The 16398-nt window shown below is 34.2% G+C and overlaps 1 long non-coding RNA gene across 1 annotated transcript; it reads right to left on the bottom strand.

Annotated features, from left to right (window-relative positions):
* Positions 1-2889: 2889 nt before the first annotated feature.
* On the bottom strand, positions 2890-7160 carry LOC125247979. Its single transcript, XR_007180211.1, has 2 exons — positions 7082-7160; positions 2890-3920 (listed from the first exon to the last, which is right to left on the bottom strand). It is a non-coding gene; the product is annotated as an uncharacterized LOC125247979 (long non-coding RNA).
* Positions 7161-16398: the final 9238 nt, after the last annotated feature.

Below are 16398 nucleotides of genomic sequence, written 5' to 3' on the forward strand. Positions count from 1 at the left end.
CACCAGAAGATGTCACGGCCCCCCAAATCATTACTAACTTCAGAAACTTCCCATGAGACTTCAAGCAGCTTGGATTCTGTGTCTCTCCAGTCTTCCTTCAGACTCTGGGACCATGATTTCAACATGAAATGCAAAATTTACTTTTATCTGAAAAGAGGACTTTCGACCACTGTTCACTGTCCAGTTATTTTTCTCCTTAGCCCAGGTAAGAAGCTTCTGACGTTGTTTCTGTTTCAGAAGTGGCTTGGTAGTCCTTTTCCTGAAGATGTCCGAGTGTGGTGACTCTTGATGCGCTGACTCCGGCTTCATTTGACTCATTGTGAAACTCTCCCAAGTGTCTGAATCGGCTTTACTTGACAGTATTCTCAAGCTTGTGGTCATCTCTGTTGCTTGTGCACCTTTGCCTACCCAATTTATTCCTTCTAGTCAACTTTGCATTTAATATGCTTTGATACATCACTCTGTAAACAGCCACCCCATTCAGTAATGACCATCTGTGACTTACTCTCTTTGTGGAGGGTGTCAATGATTGTCTCCTGGACCATTGCCAAGTCAGCAGTCTTCCCCATTAGTGTGGTTTCAAAGAACAAGAGATACCCGGAATTTATACTGTAGGGATGGTCATTTAATGAAACTCAAATGTACATATTGTAATATTTTGAGATACTGGATTTTGGACTTTCATTAGCTGTATGCTCTAATCAACAAATAAAAAAAAAAAAAAAAAAAAAAAACTTTTGAAATGTTTTACTTTACATGTAGGGAATCTAGTATAAATGAAAGTTTCATTTTTTAAAATAATTTACAATAAAAAATGAACTTTTTCACGATATTCTAATCATATGACCAGCACCTGTATATATATATATATATATATATATATATATATATATATATATATATATATATATATATATATATATATATATATATATATATATATATGTAACCCCTCACCCAGGTCCTACTATCCCCGTGGGCCTCGAACCTGGGTCTCGGCGTGGGAGTCGGACGCTCTAAAGCTTCGTTCACACCGCCAGCGACTTTTTCGCTGCATGTTGCTAGTCTCTGTACTGTGAAGTCGCTTGTGGGCATCCCGAGTACTGTCGCTCTAATGTCAGTTTTTTTATTCATTCACATTAGGAGAACTGATACTAGAAATGTCTATCAATTTTATTTAGTTATTTTAGACAAAATAATTACAAAATTGTTGACTGTAGTGTTGACTCAATCTTCCAATTGTTACAAATGTGCAAGTGATTTCATCAGGTAACTTATCACATACCATTGGTGCTGCAATTTTTGTTTACAGTGGTCTGAGAGGCAGACCCTGCTGGATTTACAACATACAAGATCATCTGCATCTTCTGAAATACATGAAAGTGGCTGTTGAACTAGGAGAGGAATAGAGTAAATTGAGAGAATAGAGTTTTCTGTGAATAAACCTCCCATTATATTTGAAAGTTATCTTTGCCACTGTTACAGACATAAGTGTGCAGTTACAAACTGTATGGTTTTCCTAGTATTTCATCCTTGATTGTTATTTAAAAAAAAAAAAGTCAAATTTGTCATTTGGCCTAATGTAGGTCTTAGGTGGGCGACCTCTACCCTGTCTCCTACTTGGAGCTCACTCAACACCTCTTCTCTCCATAACGGCACATCATGTAGTGTGGATCCACATCAAAGTCACAGGTCCAGGATGGGAACCTGGGCCTGAGATGTCCAGACCACTTACACCTGGAAAATTACAGCCCAGTGTCACAGATAAGAACAATGTTCACAAAAGTGTTTTGTAAGACCAAAATTCATGATAAAATATAAGAGCTTTTATAAAAAACAGATACCATACAATAAAACAATATACCAACAAATCTGGAGAAGAGATCATGAAGCAGGGGCATGGGACTCCCTTGTGAAAAAAAAGTGCACTTTAGTATACTTTTATAAAGTGTACTTATTACACAAATAATATACTTTAAATGAACACACTTAAGTGTGAATTAAATGTAATGTTTTCATCGCTTAAGTGCATTCTATTTGTAATTCATTTCAAATATATCACAGATTAAGTTCATATTAAATGCAATAAGTTGAACTTTTGAGTGATTTTTTTGAACAACTTAAGTGGTACTTTAATACAACTTTATGACAACCTTCGTAATTGCTTCTAGTACCTTTAAAATATAGTTGAAGTGCACTGCCCAATGTACTAACAAGCAATTAATGTGAACTAAAATATATTTTAATATCAGTTATCAATACACTTAAGTGTGAATTAAATGTAATGTTTCAGCCGCTTAAGTGCATTCTATTTGTAATTAATTTCTAATATATCACAGATTAAGTTCATATTAAATAAAATAAGTTGAACTTTTGAGTGATTTTTTTGAACAACTTAAGTAGTACTTTAATACAGCTTTATGACAACCTTCGTAATTGCTTCTAGTACCTTTAAAATATAGTTGAAGTGCACTGCCCAATGTACTAACAAGCAATTAATGTGAACTAAAATATATTTTAATATCAGTTATCAATACACTTAAGTGTGAATTAAATGTAATGTTTTCAGCTGCTTAAGTGCATTCTATTTGTAATTAATTTCAAATATATCACAGATTAAGTTCATATTAAATGCAATAAATTGAACTTCTGAGTAATTTTTTTAAAGCACTTAAGTAGGACTTTAATACAATTTTTTATGTATTTTGAAATATGGTAAAAGTGTACTTCCGAATATACTGACAAGCAATTAATGTGAACTTAAATATACTTTAATGTAATTTACATGTACACTATTATATAATTTAATACATTTGTAATTACATTATTTGTACATATAATAATGAAGTTACAATTTAGAATATTTCAAAATATTACAATCAACACAAATGCAAATTGAAACCCTCTACATTTACTGACAAAATAATCTCTAAAACAAATGCACAAAAACCTTTTTGTTGATGCACAAGAAAAACCCAAGAAACACTATACACAATCACAAACAATTACAACACTTTAACTCTCATTTAGAAAGAGTCTGGAGGTCAGTGAGGCTTACTGTATATGCACTATAATTTTCTCCATCACATACAAAGGTACCTAAACCTACCCATCACAATCTTTCTGCATTTTTACATTTTCAGATAAAATCATTCTGTATAAGATGATAAATAAGATAACACCCATGAATTAATACAAACAAAATGTAAAGAAAAGAAAAGATTCAAAACTTTGGGTAACACTGTTCAATAATTTTCTATTAGTTAACTACTTTAGTTAACATGAACTATGAATGAAAATACTTTAAGCATTTATAAATCCTAGTTAATATTACTTATGCATTATTAAAATCAAAAGTTGCATATGTTAATAGATAATGCACTGTAAACTAACATGAACAATAACTATACATTTTATTAACTTGAAAAAAAATATTTTTATTGCCTAATGTTAACAAATATTGATATATACTGTAAAAACGTTAATGCACATAGTTAGATAATGTTGTCTAATATATTAATTGACGTTAACAAGCGAGACCTTTTGTAAAGTGTTACCTTTTGTAAACCTTGTTACTTATAAGCTCTGCAACCTTTACTAGCACAAACATTAAACAGGACCAAAAGTTTTCTTCTAAAATCTTACTCCAGCATTACAGTGAATGTAATTTTGAAAAGAAAAAAACAACAACAACACCAACACCAACAACAACAACAACAAAACCCAATGAATTCCAAAGGCACAAAAACAAGAAAACCAAAATTGTCTGTCACCACCTTTTAAGTGCTGTTTATGTCAATGTCCCAGAAGCTCTTCATCGGCAGAAAACCTTAAATGTCCATGAAGCTGCGCACCACCTCTACACAGTATGCGTAAATGGACATGTTACAAAGAGGCAGGAAAGTAAAAAAAAAAAATACCTGGAGGAAAAAAAAAAAAAAACAGAAGTAAAACAATTGTTTGTAGAGTCAGTCCATTATTATAATTGGTTCAATCGAATGAAAGCAATAGATATAGATATATACATAAACTCCAAAGTTTATATACACCTTTGTAGGTTTGAAAATAATAAAAAACGAACAAAGACATTTCTGTCGTTTTCCACCACCCTCCTAGACCCATTTGGTATTCCCTAAAGACTCTGTTGATTTTCTCCTTGATTCTTTTAACTCAAAAGTACAGAATGTTATTGATAACATTGCTCCTGTGAAAGTCAGGAAGAAAAGTGGCAGACAAAAAGCACCGTGGAGAAACTCAACAGCAGTGCAAAATATGAAAAGACAATGCAGAAAAGCTGAGCGCATGTGACGAAAGACAAAACTTGAAATCCATTATAACATCTATAAAGATATTCTTCATGCTTTCAATGTGGAATTAGGCAAAGCTAGACAGACCTTCTTCTCAAATATTATAAACAGAAACTTAAACAACACCCGCACTCTTTTTGCTACAGTAGAGAGACTAACAAACCCCCCAAGTCAGATTTCCAGTGAAATGCTCTTAGACAGCAAATGTTGTGAGTTTGCTTCCTTCTTCTCTGAGAAAATTAATAATATCAGAAAGGCGATCAGCACATCCTTGAGCTGCACTGGGGTAAAACAGATCAGATCACAACCTCAGAAAGCAGCTATTATGTCTGATTTCGAAGCAATTGATGGTAAAATTTTGGAAGAAACAGTACAGCACCTTAAAACATCAACCTGCACCCTTGACACACTTCCCACATCTTTTTTCAAAAGAGTGTTTAACTGTTTAGAAGCAGATCTCCTAGAAGTGGTAAATGCCTCACTTCTCTCTGGGACTTTTCCAAAATCCCTGAAAACTGCAGTTGTTAAGCCCCTCCTGAAAAAGAGCAATCTGGATAACACCATATTGAGCAACTACAGGCCAATCTCAAATCTTCCTTTCATAGGTAAGATCATTGAAAAAGTTGTTTTCAATCAGCTGAACAAGTTCTTAAGCTTGAATGGATACTTTGATAACTTTCAATCTGGTTTCCGACAGCATCACAGCACAGAGACAGCACTCATAAAGATAATAAATGATATTCGCCTAAACACAGATTCAGGTAAATTATCAGTGCTGGTTCTACTTGACCTCAGTGCTGCGTTTGACACTGTTGATCACAACATTCTTCTTGACAGGCTCGAAAACTGGGTTGGGCTTTCTGGGATGGTCCTTAAATGGTTCAGGTCATACTTAGAAGGGAGAGGTTATTATGTGAGTATCGGTGACCATAAGTCTGAGTGGACATCCATGACATGCGGAGTCCCTCAAGGTTCAATACTTGCACCCCTCCTGTTCAACCTATATATGCTGCCACTGAGCCAAATAATGAGAAAGAACCAAATTGCATATCACAGCTATGCAGATGACACCCAGATTTACCTAGCCCTCTCACCTAACGACTACAGCCCCATTGACTCCCTGTGCCAATGCATTGATGAAATTAAAAATTGGATGTGCCTAAACTTCCTTCAGTTAAACAAAGACAAAACTGAAGTCATTGCATTTGGAAACAAAGATGAAGTTCTCAAAGTGAACATGTACCTTCACTCTAGGGGTCAAACAACTAAAAATCAAGTCAGGAATCTTGGTGTAATTTTGGAGTCAGACCTGAGTTTCAGTAGCCATGTAAAGACAATAACTAAATCAGCATATTATCATCTCAAAAATATTGCAAGAATTAGATGCTTTGTCTCCAGTCAAGACTTAGAGAAACTTGTTCATGCTTTCATCACCAGCAGGGTGGATTACTGTAATGGGCTCCTCACTGGCCTTCCCAAAAAGACCATAAGACAGCTGCAGCTCGTACAGAATGCTGCTGCCAGGATTCTGAGCAGAACCCGAAAACATGAACACATCACACCAGTCCTCGGGTCCTTGCACTGGCTTCCAGTTGCATTTAGAATTGATTTTAAAGTTCTGTTACTTGTTTATAAATCACTCAATGGCCTAGGACCTTAATACATTGCAGATATGCTCATAGAATATAAACCTAACAGATCACTTCAGATCATCAGGATCAAGTCATTTAGAAATACCAAGGGTTCACTCAAAGCAAGGAGAGTCTGCTTATAGCTGTTACGCCAGCCGCAGCTGAACCAGCTTCCAGAAGAGATCAGGTGTGCTCCTACAGTAGCCACATTCAAATCCAGACTCAAAACACATCTTTTTACCTATGCATTTGTTGATTGAGCACTGTGCTACGTCCGAACTGTTTGCATCCTATTTTATACATATTATCTTTTTATTCTTTAATTTGTTTTTTTCCTGTTTTTATTTCATTTTTAATGTATTTTATATCTTTTATGTATCATCACTGTTATTTCTATTCATGTTCTATTTTTATTCTTCTTCTTTATGTAAAGCACTTTGAATTACCATTGTGTATGAAATGTGCTATACAAATAAAATTGCCTTGCCTTGCCTTGCCTTGCCTTAAAGGCAAAGAGTTGCTGATAGTGATTGAAGCCTGTGGCCAAGATGTTTACTGTGTACTGATCATTTCCTCCACTTTAATACCAGTTACAGTGTGAAATAAATATGAATGAACATCTGAAGGTATGTTACAAGATACAGTACAACTGATCCATAACATGTCACATTTAATTGCTCAATCAGTGTTTCAACCGCGGAAAGACGTCAATAAAACAGCTTGTAAACAATGTCACGTAATGTCACATTTACTTCAGAAAAATCATATTCAGCATAAACTCTTTAGTCAGCTATAGAGAGAAGCATTCTGCTAATTATATGCACCACATTACATGTTCATTATTATTTTATTTTAAATATTGTTTTTATAATTAATTTATGTATTTAATGTTTGAATAAATAATTTATGACAGCTACAATTTAAATGTTTATATTTCAAAAAACTAATTAGAGTAGAAATATGATAATGTAATTCTAAAGTTTACATAATCATAACTTTATTATAAAACAAAAAAAAAATCATACAAATCATACAAATTAGCATTGTATTTGTTTCTTTATTTAGTACTTCCCTGATGAAGCAGTTCATTCTGCAAGTGTAAGTAAACTTTTGACTGCAACTGCATCACCCAAGATGAATTACCTCAGTCATCAGGACAACACTGTTGTAGAATCCTGGGAGAAGCATCCTTCACATTTCCCACAAACACCAGGATTCCAGTGACCACACCATCTTCACTGACACTCGCCTTTAAACATAGAGAACATTTTTATAAACATTTTTATTCCTACTTTACAAGGAATTAAACATAACTTTATCTACTACACAAATATAGATAAATAACCCAAGGCCAAAGCAAATTGAGGGGTTTTGCTTTGAAAATAATGATATAATATCATTATATATAAATATATAATGATTAGATGGGGATTTGTAAGTGCACAGGTGAGAATTTATTGCTTGCAAATAGAAAAGATTCAAAGCATTTAAAAGCTATAAGGACAGTTGATGGCAGTGTTTTAGCTTGTAGTGTGTGATCAGGGTGGCTAAATTAATGGAAAAACATGGAACATCACCTCATCAATACAGGGTCTTTGATTCCACACAGCTTGCACTGTATCTCCAATAACAAATATGTACTGATCCTACAAAATGAATATATATAACAACAGATAAGCACAAAAATATTACATATTACAAACACAAACTTGAACAACTAACTTTTAATTGAACAACTAACTTTTCAAATGCAAATAGAAAAATAGATTATAAGCATTACTGGTGGTTATAATAGCGATTCAAATGTATATAATTGTCTTTAAATGTTACAAGATCAGATCTTTGAATATTAGTTCTGCAAATTTAACTTAAAGTCATTTAAAATGATTTAAAAAGTCAGAGTTCAATTAAAATATATTTTCAGCAGCCAAATTCTTTGAACACGCCCACACATGCGACCACGTTCATATTATATAAGAAATTACTATAATGCAATCATAAATAAATTACAGGAAACATGATTAATTCACCTCCATATTGCGATTAAACTAAATAAGTTACACTCATAAGAACTGCTATGTTCCGGTGAAAAAATAAAAATGAAGAGAGCATATATCAAGATACTTACTTGCTTCTTTATTTGTAATACATAACGTCTCATTTGTAGTCATCCAAACGTGCACTCCTTTGTTTTCTTCTTTGATCAGCAAAGTTGCCTCACGCATCGCGATCACAGAAAGATGGCTGAAAGTGCATTTTTCAAACTCTGGTGAAGTAGTGCGCCGTCATGACGTAGTATTTTTGCGCATGCGCATTAAACAAAAGTTTATAGGCTATAATACGTGCATGATTAAATTTGTTCAAGTTGAAGTTTTTCTAATTCATTGTTGTAGTTAGACTGTAAGTTTACAGAACTTGACACATTCACCTAACTGAAATTCAATTATTTTATAGTTTAGTCTGATTAAAATTAAATGTATTTTAACTGAATATGAATTCAAATTAATTTTTAGATCTGTTAAACGTTTGCTTGCAATTAAATATGTTTAATCAACTTAGAACAACAATGATATTAAAAGTATTATACACATATGTAAAGTACAGCACTGTTGCTTTAAGTATCACAAATACAGCACAAAAAAAAAAAAACATTTTATGTCAAATATTATGTAGAAAACTGACACTAGTCGAGTTTAGAGCAGGAGCTGGTGATAAAAATTTCAACAATAAATTGTACTGGATTATACACTGTATAAGCAAGTGTATTGAAATTCAAAAGAAAAATAAATTACAAGTGTATTAATGCACACAGTATTTATTAAAGACTAAGCACATTTAAAATACATTAACAAATGTCAACACACTTAAGTTGAAATTAAAATAAATTATTTTTCATGTGCTTTAATATATGTCAATACATCAGAATAAGTTTACTTATTTAAAACACTATAAAGTCATAATTAAGTAAAAAATTAAGTGCAATTTTAAAAAGGGCTCTTAAGCATGTTTAGAAATATTGTCATGAAAGTGTACTTTAAAGTTAATTAGACATTATTACAAAGTGCATTTTTAAAAAAAAGTGTTAATAAATATGGTCATTTACTATTGTCATTTAATATTGTACTTGTGTACAACTTTATAAGTCATTATTACAAAGTGCATTTTTAAAAAGTGCACTCAAGCGTGTTAGTAAATATTGTCATTTAAGTGTACTTTCTTTAAGTACAACTTAATTTGACATTATTACAAAGTGCATTTTTAAAAAGTGCACTTAAGCGTGTTAATAAATATTGTCATTAAAGTGTACTTTCTTTAAGTACAACTTAATTAGACATTATTACAAAGTGCATTTTTAAAAAGTGCACTCAAGCATGTTAGTAGATATTGTCATTTAAGTGTACTTTCTTTAAGTACAACTTAATTAGACATTATTACAAAGGGCATTTTTAAAAAGTGCACTCAAGCGTGTTAGTAAATATTGTCATTAAAGTATATTCTATTTAAGTACACTTAAGTGGCCTTTAATTTTAATTATATTATATTATCCGCAAGTGCACTTTTTAAAAAGTATACTTTAAGATTTGAAGTACACACAAAGTACACTTTCAATACAATTAAGTGCACTTCTTTTTCACAAGGGACACCATTTGCCTAATCTACTCTGCTCACCTCTTACTTTTCCCTCTCCTTCTCCATCAAGCTCAGGTCAAAAAAAGATAACTACAAATGCTTATAGATCACTTTATAATTCATGATTTTAACTATTTAATGTTTGCCATCATTTTGAGTGTCTCAATTTCACAGCAGTCAGCAAATATTATGAGAAAGATTGAAAACTTTATTTATTTTCATATTTATTTTAAGAATTATTTTCTGCCGTTAAAGGGGTGTGCCTCTCACAGGGTCTCTGGTGAAAATGTTTTCATATCTCTGACCAGGGTATCTTGTTCAACTAAAAAGTCTTCTGTGAAATATTTTCACAGAAAATATATTTGTTATTTTTTGTTATTTGTTATATTTATATTTTGTTATATTTGTGTGGCGACCAGGGCGGGCGAGAGCCGTGAGGGAACGGCGCGAGGCCGGTGGCGCGAGAGTTAACGAGCTACACCTGGGAGGCGCACCGGCCTTGAGTCTCTCACGGAGGAGCTCCAGGAGCATAAAAGGAGGAGCGACAACCGTGGAGGACGAGAGAGGACCAGGCCTGGACTTTATTTTACGTTTTATTATGTTTGTGTGGCCGGCAGACGTCCGCGAGGGTCTGCCGGCATTACTTTCGTTTTGTTCTTTGTTTATTTTGGTATTAAAGTTTGGTTCAACGTTCAACGTTCGCCGGTTCCCGCCTCCTTCTTCCCACATCTACTAACCACGTTACAATTTGATTTACACTAGACTCCTAAAATCATTATAAAAAAAGACGTCACACAGGGCAAACACATACTAGTTTTATATCATTTGAAACTGCTATGGCAGCAGGAAAGGTGCATCAGCATTAATTTGGGTTATTTTACCTCAAACCTACACAAATATGGACATGTCCACATTCAAGCATTTCATACAACAGGCCTAAACTGCTCACCCTTTTGCAACAGATTTAATACACAAGTCTTGACCTAAATATAATTTTCAATTTACAATAATAAATCCTAAAATTCATCATTAACTTTGCGCACCATCAGTCGTACAAACACTCAAGTTAAGAGGATCAAATTGTACTTTTAGGAGTAGATTTAAATATAGGTATTTTAACTTTTAATGAAAAAAACTATTTTAATGCAATACCTTTAAATTTCATCTCTGTCTTCTGGGGCGAGGATTATTCACAAAGGAATCACTCTTTTGAGTCAACAGGTAGTGGTCAGAAGTAGTTTCTATGCTCTGTATAATCAGAGAGAACCACTACATGGTCAAATGACTTATGTAATAATTAGTAATAACAGTTTGACACCATAACAACAGTAATACATTGAATTTATATTTACCTGTAATTTTTCTGGACATCACCATACAACAATCCTGCTATCTTTCCCTACAGAAAATGGTACTTCATTGTGAGGAAAAACCTGTGTACAAAAAATAAGGAACTTTGAGGAACATCCTCTAACAATATTTGTCATGAGCATCATGTTATTTATTTTTTATTTTAAATTGAAGCTAGATGGCATGGTGTTATATTTCACTGTTAAGATGACAGAATGACCTGCCAAAATTGGACCACAACTCTCCCAAACAAATCCACAGATTCTTGAAGCATGTGGATACATGTGAACTACCCAGACAAACTTCTAACTCTTCACATGTTTTAGCTGACATTTTAAACTTTTCTTCATGTAAAGAAAATGCTAAATATTGTAAAATCATGCCAACTAATGTTTAATTAAGCTTAAAGAGATTTTTTTTATCATTATTTCTATAGAACAAATGATTTATTATGATATAAACACTGTTACCTTTAAGCAGGATTTCATTGATGCCATGGCTTGAATCATAAACTTTATTTGATTCACTGGCAAGTTCCTCCTCTTCTAATAACCCACATTAAAATATGATTTAAATGAGTATGGTCTAGATAAATAGATTAGTGCAATTCATAATATTATAATATAAAAGATACTATAATATTTCATAGTTTAGAAATCAATTAAAATACGCATTTCATTAAAAGTTTAGGAAAATAATTAAACATGGCTAGCCTATAAGAAATTGACGCTTCCCCTTTAAGAGAATCACTCGCGTGCACGTTAGCAAGAGAGCAACACTGAGACAGAAGCGGAAAGACTAAAACGAGATTAATGATTAAATAACTAATTTAAGAGACCATAAAAGGTCAAAGAAGTAACACTTACCTGGTCTGGACCTAAAGGAAATACATATGAGTGAAAGAAAACAGCGGTTTTTGGTGAGTGTTTACTCGTTTTAATCGTCAATGACGTTTAATAACAAAAAACGGTTGTACGGCAAAAGCCATAGATATACACAGTTTAATAGTAAATATGAACATAATATGGCTATCTATTGTGTAGCCTATTTTGTAAACTGCTGAATGTCATAAATTATTTGAGCTGAGTGACGGTTTGAGTCAGAGGGTGTTTCTGCAAGTCCAAGTAACTTGTGAAATCTTAGATTACATGTTAAAATTTGTCATCTGATGCTTCATAAATATAAATGTAGTGTAATTACACACATTGACATAAACAAATAATAATGAATGAATAATATGATTTAATAAAAAAAATATATAAAGGATTCACCACCATTGCTCATGTCCCACAATTGTGTTCTCAGCCTTTTTTTTTTACAATAGGTCTATTTCAAATGAATTAGTTTCATATAAATATTATTTTACACCATCTTAAAGTTATTTTTTTGTTTACTGATCAGCGACATCAGTTGCGCTTTTTTGTAAGTTAAAATCAGAAGGTGGTTTGGCGGGAGCTGGATATTTAATTCATAACTTGTTACATATGGATATTCTTTCACAAACCATCACTTTGCTTCAGAAGGTCTTTATTAACTTTGATGGACTGAAACACTTTCTTCAGCTCATACACATTGGTCTCACACACTGCCATTATGAAGCTCGGATGCGTCAGGATATTTATTAATATAATTCAAGATTGTGTTCATCAGAAAGAAGAAGTTACACCTAGGATGGCTTGAGGGTGAGTAAAGTTTGGGGTAATTTTCATTTTAAAGTGAACTAATCCTTTAAGAAGCATGGAATAGAAGACCAAGCCCTAAAAAAAAAAAAAAAAAAAAAAAAATAATATATATATATATATATATATATATATATACATACTATAACAGGATTCCTGTAGCTCAAACTGTGGTGCATGGCAGTAGGTCATGGGTTTGATTACCAGGGTTTGTATGAACTGATAAAAAATAGCTTGAATATAAAGTTGCTTGATATAACTTGTTTAAAAGGGGCTTTTTACCTCAGGTCCTTTAAGAGACTTCTGTGCAAAAGCATCTCTTTCGTCGCTGCCATAGACAGTAAAAGAAATGGACACAGCGACCCCATTGGAACTCAATTGAGACAAGTGAAGCCCATTTTTAGCGATTTTTAGCACTTCCGTTTCTGACGCGCAGACTCAAACTAAGCTTGATGACGTCCGCAACCTGTCTGACAGATGTAAATCTTCTAGTAGCTGTGCGTGCAAACTGCCATCGTTAATCTTGCAGAGACGGCGAGCTTGAGCGGGGAGTTCTTTGGCGTGAGTGAGCAGGAGTAAGTATTCTGATTAATTAGTTTTGTATAGTATTTTAAAATGTAACGCCAGTACGCCATATTAAGTTAATGCATACTATTGCCTGCGAGCTTCTCCTTCTGTCTGTACGGTAATTTCTCTACTGTGCGACAGAGAGTCGAGTGGTTATGACGCAATCGTTAGCCTATTTTTACAAAAACGGGGCCATAATGTAACATAGAAGGTAATGGAGCCCTTTATACATTGTCGTGTATCTTTAGAAATAAATAATGGACAAATGGAGTCTTTAAACGCCTCAGATGTAAAGTTATTCGCTGTCAAAGTGATGCCAAAATGAATGGGAGTCAATGGGGATGCTAACGCAAGTGAAGTTCTGCTACAAGATGGCGGCACGCGGCCGACTTCAACTTCCGGTCGACTTCCTTGGGCACTGGTCGCTGCTCCTCAGGACTGTTGAACGATTCATTTTACTTCCGGAAATCGCTAACAGTTTCTTGAAGAACCCTGTCATAATCAGTACAGAGCCAACAATAAGTTCAAGAGTAAGTCAGAGTAGTACAGAAGCTAGAGAAGTAGTAAAAAAATAAATAAATAAGCAATGTAGTTAAAATTCGAGTTTTTTATTTTTAGAATAATAATTACAGATGGAAGATTTGAATATATTCATTCACACCCCTAGTATTTACATACACATTCATAAATGCATACACACCACTTTCAATTAAGTGTAAAGAAGATAATCTGAATGTACACCGACCTGCACAAACTCACAGTGGATTATTTCATTTGTTGTGTCCTCCATGAAGTGGCAGGTGTTGAATTTGGCAGAGAGCCCTGGGCCGTAAGGAGCAGATGATAAGCAACATCGTCATTGAGCTCATTATATATAAATTCTATAACAAGTATACACAGATAACATACTTTCTACTAACCTGCTTGATCTTCCATTCCCTGACAAATGCACTGACTGCTGTTCCCTCTATGCAGCATCTATGACAGGGATGAGGTAAGATGATTGATTCGAACAGAATGATTTTTTTTGGGCAAGGCAGCCCACTCAGAGATGTAAATCCAAATGTGACAGATGATAATGTATATGGTGTGTGCATGTTTGGTGGTTTTGTATGATATGCACTTTTATAATTTTCTGTATTTTTTATTTTTCTGTATTTGTAACAGTTCATTTCGTACCTTGAGATACTGGGTGATCTATCCGGTGATGATGCTCCTGCTCTGACTCTTTGCTGATGAACCCTCCATGCCTTACGTTCACTTCTCTTCTCCCTTTCATTTAAATCACTTATTCTTTTTTGTGTCAAAGTCTTTGGCAGAGCTCTGGATCATTTTCTGCAGGTATTCTGCTCTACGTTCAGGATCAGCCTCCCTGCGCTGCAGTTCCCTAACAATAAAATATATCATACCATTGAGTTCAATCAGGTTTATAGTGACTCTGATGCTCCGACACAGTTTTTAAAGCACTATTGTATCAGAAGATCGGGACAGCTGTAAAAAAATGGTGCTTCGTGACCCAACCTGATGCATAAAAGGAAAATGATTTGTTAGATATGGTGGAGAAAACAGGTCTGACCACCAGATGTCGCTAATGCGCATTGTGTTAAAAGTTTTGAGTAATGAACCGTTTTCAGTTTGATGAAAGCCTTGGTTTCCCATCACTATCTAATAGCTTCATATGAAATCATGAGATGAATGAGAATATTTCTGCTAACTGAAAAGAGACAGTGGACTTACCATGGGCCTTTCTTCATAGTTCTTCAGGAAATAGGAAGAATATGAAGTCAAGTGGTGTCATCAGTGTGAATTTTATTTTTTATTTTTTACATTTTTTTTTTTCAAACTAAGATTTTTGTTAATCACTAACACCAGTGACACCTCCAGGGGACCACTACTTTAATTATATATTTTATAATATTTATTTGGCTTTTCATGTATTTTAAATGGTAGAAAAACCTGTTTTTTTTACCTCAAAATAAAGCACTTTCCCTCTGTACAGGATTCAGGGGTCTTCAGGGGCACTTCTGTGGTGTTTGGAATCTCTATAATTAATTAAAAAACAAATATTGCCACATTTATGGACTGATTGTAAAGTCTATATAAACTCTAACCAACAAAGATTTTTTAATTACAGTGTTGCTTTGGGCTCTGTTCTTTGTATTACTATTGTATTGCATTGTAATGACGATCATGTCTGTCATGTGCGATTAGTGCCCATTATGTTCTATTTAAATGTCTGTTGTAGTTCCACTGGGAGACATTAGGTGGAGTGTGGGTTTAAAGGGATAATTCACCAAAAAATAAAAATTTGATGTTTATTTGCTTACCCCCAGGGTATCCAAAATGTAGGTGACTTTGTTTCTTCAGTAGAACACAAATGATGATTTTTAACTCCAACCATCTATAAGAGTCCAAAAAACACACACAGACAAATCCAAATTAAACCCTGTGGCTTGTGATGCACATTAATGTTGCACTGACAACGGAAGTGATGTCTTGCACTCACTGAAGTATAATGTCCGTTGAAAGAGCGCCATCAGACCTCACTAACTGAATGCTGAATGCAGAAGGTAAGGCCCCGGGTATACTTCAGCCGTCCGCGTTCGTGCACCGTTCGTGTGGCCGGCCGCACACCTCGTCTGCACGCAGCCTAAATTTCGAGATCACGCGGACGGTGCGCGTGCAACAGCGCATGCGCAAGCAGGAAAGAAGAGTCAACTAGGTGGCAATACGCACAGTACCAGCTCAATGTGCAGTAGTCGTCGAAGAAGAGTGTGTAAAGAACGATTCAAAAATTAGACGAGTAAACTCAAAAGCATGCTTTCTCCATCGTTTTTGATTCCTGTTCTCTTGGTGTATTTTCTGAACTATGTTGCAATGGTGGCTGCACTATTTTTCTTCTCCGATCCTGCCTAGCGAATGTCCGTTTGTCTGGTAATAGTATAGAAACAATTGCACTGCGCGCATCCTCGGTTTAGTATACTTTGAAAGACGCGCGGATGTGACTGTGCGTGTGACGCTTCCATGCGCGGAAAGTGAAGTATACCCAGGGCTTAAGAAAGCTGTTTAATTTAAAAAAAACTTGTTAGTCAGCTACAAAAATTAACTTAGAGAGGAGCGTTTTTATATATATCCATTGTGACTATAGGCCATTGCATATTCATGTACTTAACATGTGCTTCAATACTGTATTAAACCATTTTATGGTGACCACCATTTAAATGTTTAGGCCAA

Source organism: Megalobrama amblycephala, linkage group LG15, assembly GCF_018812025.1.
Source record: "Megalobrama amblycephala isolate DHTTF-2021 linkage group LG15, ASM1881202v1, whole genome shotgun sequence".
In the NCBI taxonomy this organism is placed as follows: domain Eukaryota; kingdom Metazoa; phylum Chordata; class Actinopteri; order Cypriniformes; family Xenocyprididae; genus Megalobrama; species Megalobrama amblycephala.